We start from the raw sequence: 13,680 nt of genomic DNA on the forward strand, positions 1-13,680 counted from the left end.
TACAAAATACTTGGAAAAAAAAAAAAAAACTGAGCATGGTAACACATGTCTGTAGTCCCAGCTACTCAGGGGGCTGAGATAGGAGGATAACTTGAGCCCAGGAGGTCAAAGCTGCAATGAGCTGTGATGGCACCACTGCACTCCAACCTGGGTGACAACACAAGACCCTGTCTCTAAATAAACAATAAATAAATAAGTGAACAAATAAAAATAAGTTTACTATGCCCAAGCTATGGTTATAAGTACCTATATTCTTTATATTGTTAATATCTACAGGTGAGCTGTGAGGAAGGTACAATTATTTCCACTTTATAAATGAGGTAAATACATCTCTGAAAGTTTTACCTAGCCAGGATATAAGCGAAGTTATTCAAAGATCAACTTGTGTGCATTCTAAATGACTGCCTCTACTGCTAATTTTCACTGTTTCATAAGAGAATTAACATGTGGCTAGAGTAAGTGTTAGATTTTTAGTGACTTTTGAGTCTCCTTCATCACACTGAAGCTAACAGAGACTGAGATGGTCTTCTCATCTCTCCTTTTAGTTAAAAGTCATGAATTGGGTAGACTTTTGTTATAAAGAAGAAAACGTTTAACCCTGACACCTGACAGGCATTTGCTTAGGTTTTCAGATAATGAATCCCCACAGTTTTGCAATGTAGTAGTATTTTTGGTGGCATTATAGTCCAGGTGAAATAAACCTGAGTTGTACATACATATACAGCAAATACATTAAGGATAAGTATTTCCAGCAATACCTGTTCCACTTGCTTAAATTGCATAAGCTAGGTTTTATGGGTCAATTATTTTGATAAGAAAATCATGACTTCATGGAAATGGAGACAGTATAACTCACGACAAGGAGAATAAAAGGGTCGTGCAGAAAATTTCATAAAACACTCCAAGAGTTTTAATGTGACAAGCATATTAAAGTGAGAATAAGTTACCATCATTCAGCCAAAGACTGACAAAATATAAAAAAACACATCCAGAGCAATATTTATGTAAAACAGTGGGTCAAAAATACCATAGAACATTATACAGCTATAAAAATGAGCATTCTTGATGTTATTTATTGACCTAGAGGAAAGAATGTAATATATTATTAAATGAGAAAAAATGTGGGTTAATACATATGGTATGGTAAATTGACTACAACAATAAAAACAATAAAATATTTCTGTTTTACACACACACACACATACACATTTCTATCCACATGGGGGAAATTGTGGAAGATGTTTACAATCTTCTCAACATTGCTTCTCTTAGGCAAATGCGGTAGCAAGGGGGAGGAGTAGGTAATGATGATTATTTTTTCTTTACATATTTTACATTGTGTTACTTGTTATGGTGATTGTGTTAGTTTTGTAATTTTATAGCAGAATTTAATAAAGTAAAACAAAATAAATAACCAGAAGAAGAAATAATGTTCAGAAAAAATAGTTTTAATCAAGCAAACTTAAGAACACCAGGTATGATAGATACATAAATTTAAAAAATCACAAATGATGCACAAACATGAAAAAATAAGCAAAACTTCTTGCATTTCAAAAGAAGTCTAATAGGGTAATAGAGTAGGTATGTTGTCAAGAAAGTATTTGCCTGTATAAAATGCAAGCATTTGTACATAATTGAAAGTATTAAAAGGTTAAAAGTAGTCTGGCAGATACAAAAGCACGAGGTTGAAAATGCAGTTGGTCCTAGCCTCTGAACTGTTGGAAGTGAAGCCTATTGACAGCAACCTGAGGATGCTTTTGTCAGTCTTAAAGCACCTCGTTCCCTTAAAACTCAAAGATTTTTATTGGTCTTAAGATATCTGAAACTGTATGCTAACTTTTACTTGCTCCCTTTGTTAAACGTTGAAAATATCTTAACAGTAAAAATAACTAACAAATAAAAAGTTTAGTAAATCATTACAGCACCCTTCAAATATTTGAAGGACTTTTCTTCTGGAAGTTCAAGTACCTGTTCTGTATTAAACCAAAGAGTATAATTCCAGCCAATCGGTAGAAGCAACAAAAACTCCATTTTGTCTTTGGGCTATTCTAACATTTGAGGTTTTTTGTTTCTGTTTTTGTTTTTTGTTTTTTCCAACTTCAGGGAGAACTCTCACATTGGAAATGTGAGATTTTCAAGCTGAGGTTTGGTGAACATTTATTGAAAATGTTTGTAGAAATTTAAGTGCCTGAGAAGTATTGGAAGAAAATGCACTTTCATATTCCTTCCAAATATAAGATGATGTCTTTCCTTGGTTTTAAGGATTAAGTGGGGATTAGAGAACTGTTTCCAGAAGGCCCAACAAACCAAAAATTCAGAGTGAAAATAATATTCTAGGAAGTTAATTTGAAGGAAAATGAAAGGAAAAGACAGCAAAGTGTAGTGTATGTGTGTGTGTGTGTGTGTGTGTGTATGGGTGGGTGTGTTGGGGGTGTGTGTGTGTGGATGTGTTTATGTTTCACTCTGCAGGGAAAAGCTTTGCCTTTTTTTAATGTAGATGATCACATTTAAATAGAGCAAAAAATGGAAGAAAATGAGACGCATTTCCTTTGGAGCTTATATTCTGCTAAAAACTGAGCATCTAAAAAAATTTTGACTTGACTGACAGTTTCAGCTCTCACTCAGATAAAAGGTTGGGGAGGGAAACTTACACTGGACTTCCTATCAATAAGAAAGAGCTGGCGGAAGAGTTGGAAGTAAAGAGAAAGTTGCATAGCAAGTTATATGAAACTCTCTGGTTCATTTTAACTCCACAGTAGGCAACTTAAACCACTTTTCTTGTCTAAAAATAAGAAAATTTCAAAAAATAATTTTGAGGTAATCTCGCTATGATGACATATCCAGAAATTTTAAAAGATGAGTCAGCTCTAAAAGTCAGGAGTGTAGTAATTCTAAAGGAAAGAAAATTGACAGCATTTCAAAACCCATGAACAAATTAGAAGTACAGTAAAATTTTTGATTTAATGCTCAGAATTATATTACGTATCTTGAGTAAATCTACAAAATGTTATGAAATTCTTTTGTGTATTGAGTTAGGCTTTTGAGAAAATAGGCTCTGTTAAAAACTAGAGTTCTAAAGGTGGTGTAACAGTTCCTGAAAGCAAAGATAACAGCATTATAAATGTGTCAAGAATTAAAATATACTGTAAAAAATAGGACATAATACATAAATTGCAAAAAAAGCCAGTAGTTTAGATTCGCTTTGAAGGAAGAGCAGAAATTCATGAAAGGAATTTTAATCAAAAAGAAAAATATGGATAATATGATAATTCAGAAAACTATCAATAGTTTTATCAGACAAGAACAAATCTCTGATCTAGCAGCAGGTCAGAAAACATAGTTAGTTGTAGAGAATAATCGTGGAGATCCCTAGATACCATGCTGTGGAATCAGCACATTTTGTCTTAAAAGATTTGGAAATGTTACTCTCAGCCTCTGTAAGTAATGTAGATGTGAGGACAATAAATCCTGAAGGGAGAAACAGTAATTAACAGTAGTCAGGCTTGAAGTAAGTGCAAGAAAGTGGCTTTGGAGAAGAGAGATGGAACTACTTTGGAGTAGATGTGTATTACAGGCTTTCATTAGTTACTCCCAGAATCAGTAGCTTATTCAAGGGCATAAACTCCTAGAGGTTTTTTGTTTTGTTTTGTTTTTTGTTTGTCTTCCCCAAATGAAAGATAGAAGCATTTATTTATAAATATAGGTTAATAAATGTCTTTTTAGTTCATCAAAGGAACAAAGACAACCCCTGCCTTAATAAGATGATAAAGAGGGTTATAATATGTATTTTTCCTTTGTAGATAGAAAACAAGACAATTCTTGACAAAAGTAATGTCAATGATCATCTGAAATAAAACCTTTTGTATCTAGGTTTTATATATAACTCATTTTCCTTTGAAATGAGCAAAATTGCATAATGATAAACATTTAACTCTATATATCTCATTAAGATATTCTAGTATTTAGAGGTACATACAAAAGTCCAATTTCAGATATGTGTAGCTATTTTTCTTCTTCAACTGATATCCTTTTAAATTTACCTATTATCTAAATGGTAATGTCCTAGATGATAGAAACACGGAGGCAAACAAAACTGACCCCAACTCTATCCCTCATGGAGTCCTTTTTTTCTTTCTATTGAGGGGAGTCAGGAAAAAAATACATTGTTAAAAAATAGACTGTGTTGGATGGCTGTGAAAATAAATTATGGAAAACTGGTGGGATGTGCTAGATTAGGTTGGAGTTTATAAAGATAATTACATGGAAGTTATTGCTGAGTAGGCGGCATCAGAGTACACTTCTGACAGGGTAAAGAAGTGAGTCAGCCTAATATCTTGTGATGGAGAGGTCTGGTTAAAAGAATCAACAAGTGCAACATCACACCTGGTGAGTTTGAGGATCAAGGACATTGTCTATTTGTCTGAAACAAAGTAGCAAAGTAAGCAAGAGAGAAGTAGGCAAGAGAGGAAACAAAACATGAAAGGTGTGGATTACATAAAATCTGCAGGCAATGTAAGAGAGGCGCCTTTTATTCTGAGTAAAACTTAAAGACTTACAGAGTATTGATTATACAGATGACAGATAATGTATTGTACTCAGAACCCGTGAAGCTAGGAAAATCATATTTTTTGTGTCAATTTATTTAAAAAGTAGATCTATTATTTGGGTGATAACAAATATAAACTTATTTGAACACTGCCCTCCAAGCACCAAGACAGGTTTCCTTTATGATTCTGCTACTCAAATATGGAGTGAATATATGCTTTGGAGATAGCCATTGCTTCACTGAAAATGATGTAGTTGCACTGGGTACCTCATAAACATCATGGGCTTAACCACGTCTCAGAAAATAACTTCATTAGAAGGATGTGCACTCTCACAATTCTATATGATGTGCATAGCCAAGGTTATTAATCAGAATTTGGAAGTTATTTTTCATAGGTCTATTTTCTCCCAAGCTTCTACCCATTAGATAAGGCTGACCTAATTATTATTAGCTGACTTATCTTATCTTGGGGATAACTTAGTTTACTCAGAAATGAAACATTCGTGTCTCCAAGGTGAGCAATAATGATGATAATTGAAGGTCATAAACAAGTTGGAAATTTCCTCTGTTCTTAATCTCACAAATTGTGATAACCAGCCTGAGAGCTTTTAGAAAATTCCAATAAACTTAATTTAACTGTACTTAATTGAAGAAAATAAAATAATTAATATTATTAAATAATATTTATTTAATAAATAAAATAATTAATATTAAATATTTATTTAATAAGTAAAATAATATTATTTTCTTTTTTCTTATTAACATACATTTGAGATATATATATATATATATTTAAGATTTGCCTTGTTCTAGATGGCAATATCTATTGCTATTCTCACTCATTCAAACATTCAATCATTGCTCTGCCAAATTTTTGGATAGATATCTCATTAACTTTCTGGTCGTTGCTTATCTCAACAGTACCTTACAAAATATTTCCTTAAAACTGATGATTATTATTATTTTTCTTCTTCAGTTCAGCATGTCAAAATGTCACATTTAGAGTAATGGTTTCTGAGCTCCAACATCCTCATCTGAAACTTCCCATGGTCTCTTCCAAAGAAGCTGAAGATCCAGACCCACCCAGGAGAATAAAGGATTTTTTTCCTCCCTTCTCTGTTATCTCATTATGTATTGCAGAAAAGAAAACCAATATTTGATTATACCTAAACAGAGCTTTTTATGAGTATAATGACTTTCTCCAAGGATCATTTAAGTTCCAAAGAAAACTATTTACAAGTTAATCTCTTGTTCCTTCATCAAATCATTCTTCTTAACAATCATTTATTGCCCCTCAGTATAATTTCTCTTTTCCCCCATAATAATTTGTTTTATTTACCAGGATGCAAGCCCTCATTCTTTCTGAAATCTCAAGAAGGTATATAAATTTCTGTAACTCCCTGGAAAGTTGGGACTTCATTCTGAAGTCTCCTTGGTTTACATGTTAATTTGTATGCCTTCTGTCCTATTAAAAATAAATGTTAACATTATTATTGATTGAAAAATTATAATTATATACATTTGTGGGTAGAATTTGATGTTTTCATACATTTATTCAATGTGGAATGATTAAATCATGCTAATTACTATGTCTATCACTTCACTTACCTATATTTTTGTATGATGAGAAATCCTTGAAAATATTTCTGCCTCCCAACAATATATCTCAAGCTAATTTTTATCTTTGCCCTAACTGCTTTTCAAGAAGCCCTGGACACTAGCATTGCATTTTCTATCATGCTACATTATTACTATCAGTAGGTGTGGAGAAGCTTGGGAAAGTATATTTATTTCAGAATTCATGAATGCATATTAAATTTAGAACTACTATTTCTAAGCTATTTTTCTTTCTGACCCTAACAGCAGACATCCCAATCAAGTTTCATTCACTTTCTTATGAGAACTGTCAGTGTTCTCTTCTGGTCCATATGCAATTCACCGGTGTATATTCTGTACACGAAATGCACATTGTCACAACAAATTCTGCTTTGAATTGCAGTGGTGCCTAAACTTTGAAAACTATCAGCAGTTAAATGACATATCATGACTGCTTATTTCAAATACCTCTGCAATTCATCCCACATCTGTTTGTTTATTTGTGAGATTAACAAATACTTTCAAGCCTTCTAAAACATGTTTTCCTTTATAAATGCATATGAATAGAATATTTAAAAAATATTCCTAAGCAGAGAGAATAGTATAATGTACTGTCATGAACTCATTGCTTAACTTCAATCATCAACATTTAGCCAATTTGGTTTAATCACAAACCTAATTACTCCTCACAGTTCTCTCCATTATTTTCAGTACATACTTCATCGGATTGGTTTATTAATACATATTTCAGTATATAACTCTTAAAAGTAAAGACCCTAAAACTTAAAGTATAATAATAATAAAATAAAAAAATAAAAAACCCCAAAAAACCCAAAGATAACTAAAATAGTTACACCTAAAAATTATAATTGTTTAATAAAATAAAATATCCATCAGAGTCCAAATTTCCCCAGTTGCGTTCTTCATTATCACAAGTGTTAACTTGTCAAAGAGATTCATAGCAATCATAGATTTTACCCAATGCTAAACTTTCCTAATAATTCAAGTAATAAAAATAAAAAGAGGTACCAACATAGCATCCCTCTTTCTTGAGGGTAGTAATATTAAAATCTAACTCTCTGATTGATTACCCCTTTCTTTCACACACACATTTTAGTTAAAGATTATGCACTGTGCTAACCATGTATGTAGTCAACCTAATCAGAGAGAGGTGTTTAATTTGTGATCTCTTAGATTTCATATCTGGTTAGTAACACAGGGATTATATATATATAATATCTATCTAACTAGCTATCTATCTAGCTATCTATATGCATATACATAACTAGCTTTTCTTCTCTAGTCAGTTATTTTTCATAAATTAAAAAATTCAAATATATATCACAATCCTGCTGAAAGCAAAGAGCTCTAGTGAAGACCAGCATCTTTCAAGGAGAGAACAAGGGATTTATATTAAGGCCTACTGTTAATTATTTCTGTTGCATTTGTAGTTTTGTTCGATAAAATCTCAACATTTCATTTGATAGGTTATTTAGTCTTTTTAAATTAATTAATATATCTTTCTCTTATTTTTTATCCCCTGGCAATATAGCTGCTAAAGAAAACAAGGTATATATGCCTTGTATGGTTTCCTAGTTTGGATATTCGCCTTTCCTTTGTGTCATTTAACATGTTCTTCACTGTTTTTGTTTGTTTGGTTTATTTTTTGGTTTTGGTTTGTTAAGGTGTTTTTATTGTGTTGTGCTGTATTTTCTATACATTGATGTCTTTATCAAAGTGCTTCGTTGGTCTTTGTGTTTTGGTTGCTTGCCATACAATTTCATATTTTTTTCTTATTATTTTCCACCTCTGTCAGAAGCACGTAATCCCTGTAATATTAGTAGTTATAAATGATCATTGGCTAGATACATTCTCTTATTAAAGGGTTTAAAATAGTGATTTTTATAACCTTCTTTATTTTGCTTCAATTGCCTATTTTCAAAATAATAAGTTAGGAGATTAAGCATGTTCCATAGGTAGGCATTGAAAATTTTTTTGTCATTTTGTTTTTGTTTTGTTTAGTTTAAGTATTACTATGACCTTATGAGCTTTAACAGATTTGATATGTTTCTATTTACTGGGTATAGATTGTGTAGGCTCTTATTTTAACAGTATTACTGCTGCGTTGACAATACATTGATGTGGTAGAAGTTGAAATAGTAATTCAAGCTGAATAGGTTGTTGCAATTATTCAAGCCCATGATGATGACATGGGCTATAGTGGTAGCAATAAAATTACTGAGAAGTGCTCAAAGTTTTTTTAATGTGTGTGAAGATAGAGCTGGAAGTGTTTACTGAGAGATTGAATCAAAAATAAGAGAGAATCAAAGGACTTTAAGTGTTTGAGTTGCACAAACAACCAAACTTGGGTAGAGAGTTAGAAGCTTATTTGGTGGCGCTGAGGCTGAACAGCAGGAGCTAAGTTTGATGATTTTACAAAACTTTTAATTGAAAACGTTGAATGGTTTGTTGCATGTGTCAGCCTGTTCTGGGAAGTTATGTAGGCTACAGATTTAAGTTTGAGAGTGACCACATGTATGGCTAGGTAGCTTGATGATGATATTGCCAAGGGAGTGAGGGTTGACTGAAAAAAAAAAAACAAAACAGAGGATGTACAAGGAAGGAGTCCTGAAAATGCCAACCTTAAGGAAAAGGGGAAGACAGGGAAAAAAATCAGGAAAGATTTAAAAGGAGTAGCCAATGAGAGAGGAGAGAGTCAGATGCACATGGTGTCTTGAAATGAAAAGAAAGTATTTTAAGGGAAAACTGTTGAGTTTTCTCAAATGCTATGCACAGGTTCAGTAAAATAAAACCTAAAGACTATTAGCCAAGAAATGTGGAGAGGCAATTGGAGGACTTGACAACAACAACAAAAATACCATGATAGCATAGCGAGGAGGAAATCCTGAGTTTAGTAGGCTCTAAAGGGAATGAGAGAATTAGAACACATGAGTCTAGGCAACTGTTTTTGAGTTATCTTGACTTCTCCATTTTATACGCCTGCTTTCTGTGCTTTGAGAGTAGAATAGTTCATTACCTGTTTAAGTCTCATCCCCTGTCTTTGGAAAAGTAAACAATTATAAGTTCAACTTTATTAAAACAAAGAAAAACTATATAGTGCTAAGGAAAATTTAACATTTCAGTAAGCAGTTTTTTCTTATTTCTTTGTCTTCGGTTTAAAAATCTGTCATTGGAGAGCAACGTAAAAGGTCAAAATTTGCACATGTTGTGGCTCCTAGATGATATAGACTGAAAAGGTATTAAGTCCTTCACTGTGAATGTACTCAAGAATTCTGGAAAAAGATCGAGATATGGCATTGGAAACTGAAATATAGTTATGGCTTAAATCCAAGTTAAGAATGTCTTACGTCATAGGAAGAGTTGTATGTCAATAGTGCAGTGTGTAAACTGAGCTCTCATATATTGAGATAGATAGTTTTTATATGAATTTAATATAATAATGATTCATGTAACAATTGGAGGTTTTTAAACACTAAAAGCTAGGTATTGTGCCCCCAAAGTATATAATGTGAAGTGCCTTATAAAATATGGAGATGGTAAGCATATTATTTGTTAACCTTATGATTGGCTTTTCAACTTATTAAATTATTTAATGATGATTACCAATAGAAAATTAATGATAGAAACAGAAGTATGTGGTTATATTTTAGATTATATGTTTAGGAAATATCATATTGTTTAAACTTTCATAGTACTACTGAAAATTTTATTATAAATTGCCTTAAGTAAAAAAGTTTGAAGTATAAAATATATAATGAGAAAATCTCACTTCATCTGTAATACTCCAACATTCTATTACCCATTATTGTACACAGTGTAATCTTTGTATCATTCCAATGTGAGAATGGCTGTTCTAATAACAATATACTGTGAGATGCCAAGATCATGATGCTCTTAAATATTCAATATTGCAAATAAAAGAGTTAATAATCAAGCTTGACACTAAGCATATCCTCTTGCAAACATCTATCAACAGAGTTTACTGGGAGACAGATATAGTGATCTCAGCAGTGAACTAGAAATGCTTTTGAAGGGTACACTTTGATGTCTAGTTGTTATAAATAAGTCTGCAATTTAAGAGCTGATGCTGGGTCTGACAGGTTCAGGGCTTCCGAGATACTGAAGTTGCATATGCTACATTTTCTGTTTTGTACATTGACTAATCATTAGTAAATCCTGATGCAGGTTAAGAATTGTATTGTCTGACTATTTGGTCTTTGGATGACACAAACACAATGCAAGAAAATATGATCTTTTTTCTGATTCTTGCATTCAGTGTATTATCTGCTCTCCTTGTCAGATTTCAGCTTTACTATGCTAGTTGCCACCACATCATATTTTTGCCTTCAAATCTGTTTTCTCCAACTTTCCAGATGTCCATCATTCTGCATTCTGATTGGATATCACTTATTAGCCTATTAATTAATTATATTCTGTTAAAATTATAATTGGTTGCAAAATTCACAAGTACGGGTTAATCAGTATTCATTTTACATTGATTGAAATATGACAAATATTTTGGGTTTAATTCAAAACAAAATAGAGACTTTTTTTATAACTATTTAATATTTTTAAGAAGCATTCAAACTACAACCTCAACCTCCTGGGCTGAAGCTGTCCTCCTTCCTCAGCCTCCTGAGTAGCTGGGACTGCAGGTGAATGCCACCATGTCCAGCTAATTTTTTTATTTATTGATTTTTTTGTAATGACATGGTCCGCTTAGGCTGTTCTCAAACTCCTGGGCTCAAGTGATCCTTGTAACTTGGCCTCCCAAATTGTTGGGATTACAAGCATGAGCCACTGTGCCCAGTCAGCATTCTAGCTATTTTGAAATATGCTACAGATGATTGTAAATGAGAGTCACTCTACTGATTCATAAAGCCTTAGGTCTTATTTCTTCTATTAAACTGTATGTTTATACACATTAATCAGCCTTTCTTTATGCTGTTTTCCTACTACTACTCTTTCTGGCTTCTGGTAACCACCAATCTACTCTGTATCTTCATGAGATTCACATTTTTAGCTCCCACATATAACTCAAAACATGTGATACTTGTCTTTGTCTTTCTGTGCCTGGCTGATTTCACTTAACATAATGATCTCTACTTTCATCTATGTTGCTACAAATGACACAATTTCATTTTTTTTGACTAATTATATTTCATTATGTATGATATGGTTTGGCTCTGTGTGCCCACCCGAATCTCCTGTTAACTTGTAATTCCCACTGTTGAAGGAGGGGCCTGATGGGAGGTGATTGAATTATGGGGGTGGACTTCCCCATCGCTGTTCTCATGATAGAGTTCTCATGAGATCTGGTTATTTAAAGTGTGTAGCACTTCCCCTGCTCACTCATTCCCTCCCCCTCTGCCACCATGTGAAGAAGGTGCTTGCTTTCCCTGTACCTTCTGCCATGATTGTAAGTTGTTCGAGGCCTTCCAATCATGCTTCCTGTTAATCATAAAGTTAATATCAAATAACCAGTTTATTCTATTTATTATTTTACTTACATACACAATGTCAGAGGCTATTTTCTTCTTTTTCTCTTAACACAGATACAAGTATTTTGGCATACACATCTTATAATTTTCCCATTTTAATATAACAAATTCCATCCCCAGGCAGGGCACAAATTTTTCTAGGAAAGAAAATTTAAATAATCTTATATTTCTTTTTTTGTATAAATTTAGAAAATAAATCCTGCAAATATACAAAGAAGTTCTAGAGACTGACTATTTTCCAAAGTTGTTTCTTTCTTTAACTCAGCTTTCAAATTGTGGTACACTATTTTTAAACATTTAACTGACCACTTAATTTCAAAATTTGAGAAAAGTTTCAAAGTTTTGCCCTCATAAGGGTTTTATTGTACTTAGTGACAACAAAATGAACCAAATAGCAGTCTTTATTTCAGTCTCTTACCATGTTGGAAAATCTAGAGAGTAGAAATGTAATTGTTTGTTGGGAGATTAAATAATCAGTAGGTTGGTGATATCAGAGAACCTGAGTAATTAAGGCCAAAACCAAGATCATATAAGTTGAGAGAATAATAAATTATGCCAACTTTTTGTCTTGGTTAAGAGAATCTAGACCATATAATTGCTCAGTAAGTCAACAAAGAGTGCACAGCTTTGGAACTTCTTGTTGCTATGGTTGAGAACATTAAAAAAATTAGAAATTAAAAGGAACTACAACAATAATTTCTTGCATTACATAAGCTTGGTTCTCTTAATTCACTGCAAGTTTTCACCACAATTTTCTCAAATCATATTTTAGTTTGTTTTGTTCCCTCCACATTGACTTTCCACGAGATTCCAAAGCATGGTAATAACAAAACCAAAATATCTATTTCACCTTCTGTAGTATCATTATTTATCATTATTTTAAATTTAAATTTCGATATTAAATTTAATGAGAAATTAGAATTACAGATTAGAAGAGGGTATCTACAGTATAAATGTAGAATTGTTATTGGCAGTATACTGTAATACTGCAGAGTCGTTATAGATTCTAAAATACACCTAAGTTTGTATTCTAACAATTGTACTTAAATCCTGTATATATTTAATCTCTTTGTACCTCAGTTTACATATCTATAAGATAAAAATAATTATATTATTTCATAATTTTGGCATTTTATATTGTTTCTGCAAAGGACCTATTAATGAATTACATGAGAGAAGTAACACATATAAAGTTAGGAAACTTTTAGGTAATAGTAGCAAATTAGCTCTAAGTTCTTGGTTCTAATTTCATATTTATTTAAACCTTGTATCTTGTTGTTAGGATATAAATAAAATCAAGATGAAAAATATGCCCTTTTCAAATGTCTCTACAAAATGAAATTTTAATAACGTTAAGAGATAGATTTAAAAATTGAGAGATATTACTAATTACTTATTTATAGTTATTTAACTACACTTATGATAATAAAGCTTTTAATTTGCTTTAATGAAATTCAGTTTCATTGTATGAGTTTGCATCCATAGTAAAAACATTTTTTTCATAAAATGTGTGAGGATCTTAGCAATATGATATTAACTAGAAAACTTTTTTAAAAAAAATAAACACATGAAAAGGTGGACCCAAACAAGGGAAGATAAAACAAAATATCAAGGCCACCGTGGTATGTCTAAATGTATTACCTAATTCATCAATGACACTTAACTTTAAGCATGTGCCAAGAGTATCTTATCATAATCATTTCACATGGAAAATGTTAAATTTATAAAATTTGTAAAATGTGAAATTTTGTGTTATGGCAAAGATGTACATTACAGAGAGTTCTAGACAGAATTTTCAAAATGGGTAGCATTGCTATGTTTACTTATGAAATTAATCACATAAGTTAGAAAGAGTTAGATGATATAAACTTACAGATAACAAACCCCCAGACAATAATACAAAATAATTCAGAACTTGTTTTATTTTTTTATATAGGCTAAACACTTAAGATTTACCAAGACATATCACAGATTGTTTCAAAGCAAAGGAAATTCAAGTAATCCTTTTACTTCCCA

The sequence above is a fragment of the Pan troglodytes genome, chromosome 7, assembly GCF_028858775.2.
Source record: "Pan troglodytes isolate AG18354 chromosome 7, NHGRI_mPanTro3-v2.0_pri, whole genome shotgun sequence".
Classification (NCBI taxonomy): Eukaryota; Metazoa; Chordata; class Mammalia; order Primates; family Hominidae; genus Pan; species Pan troglodytes.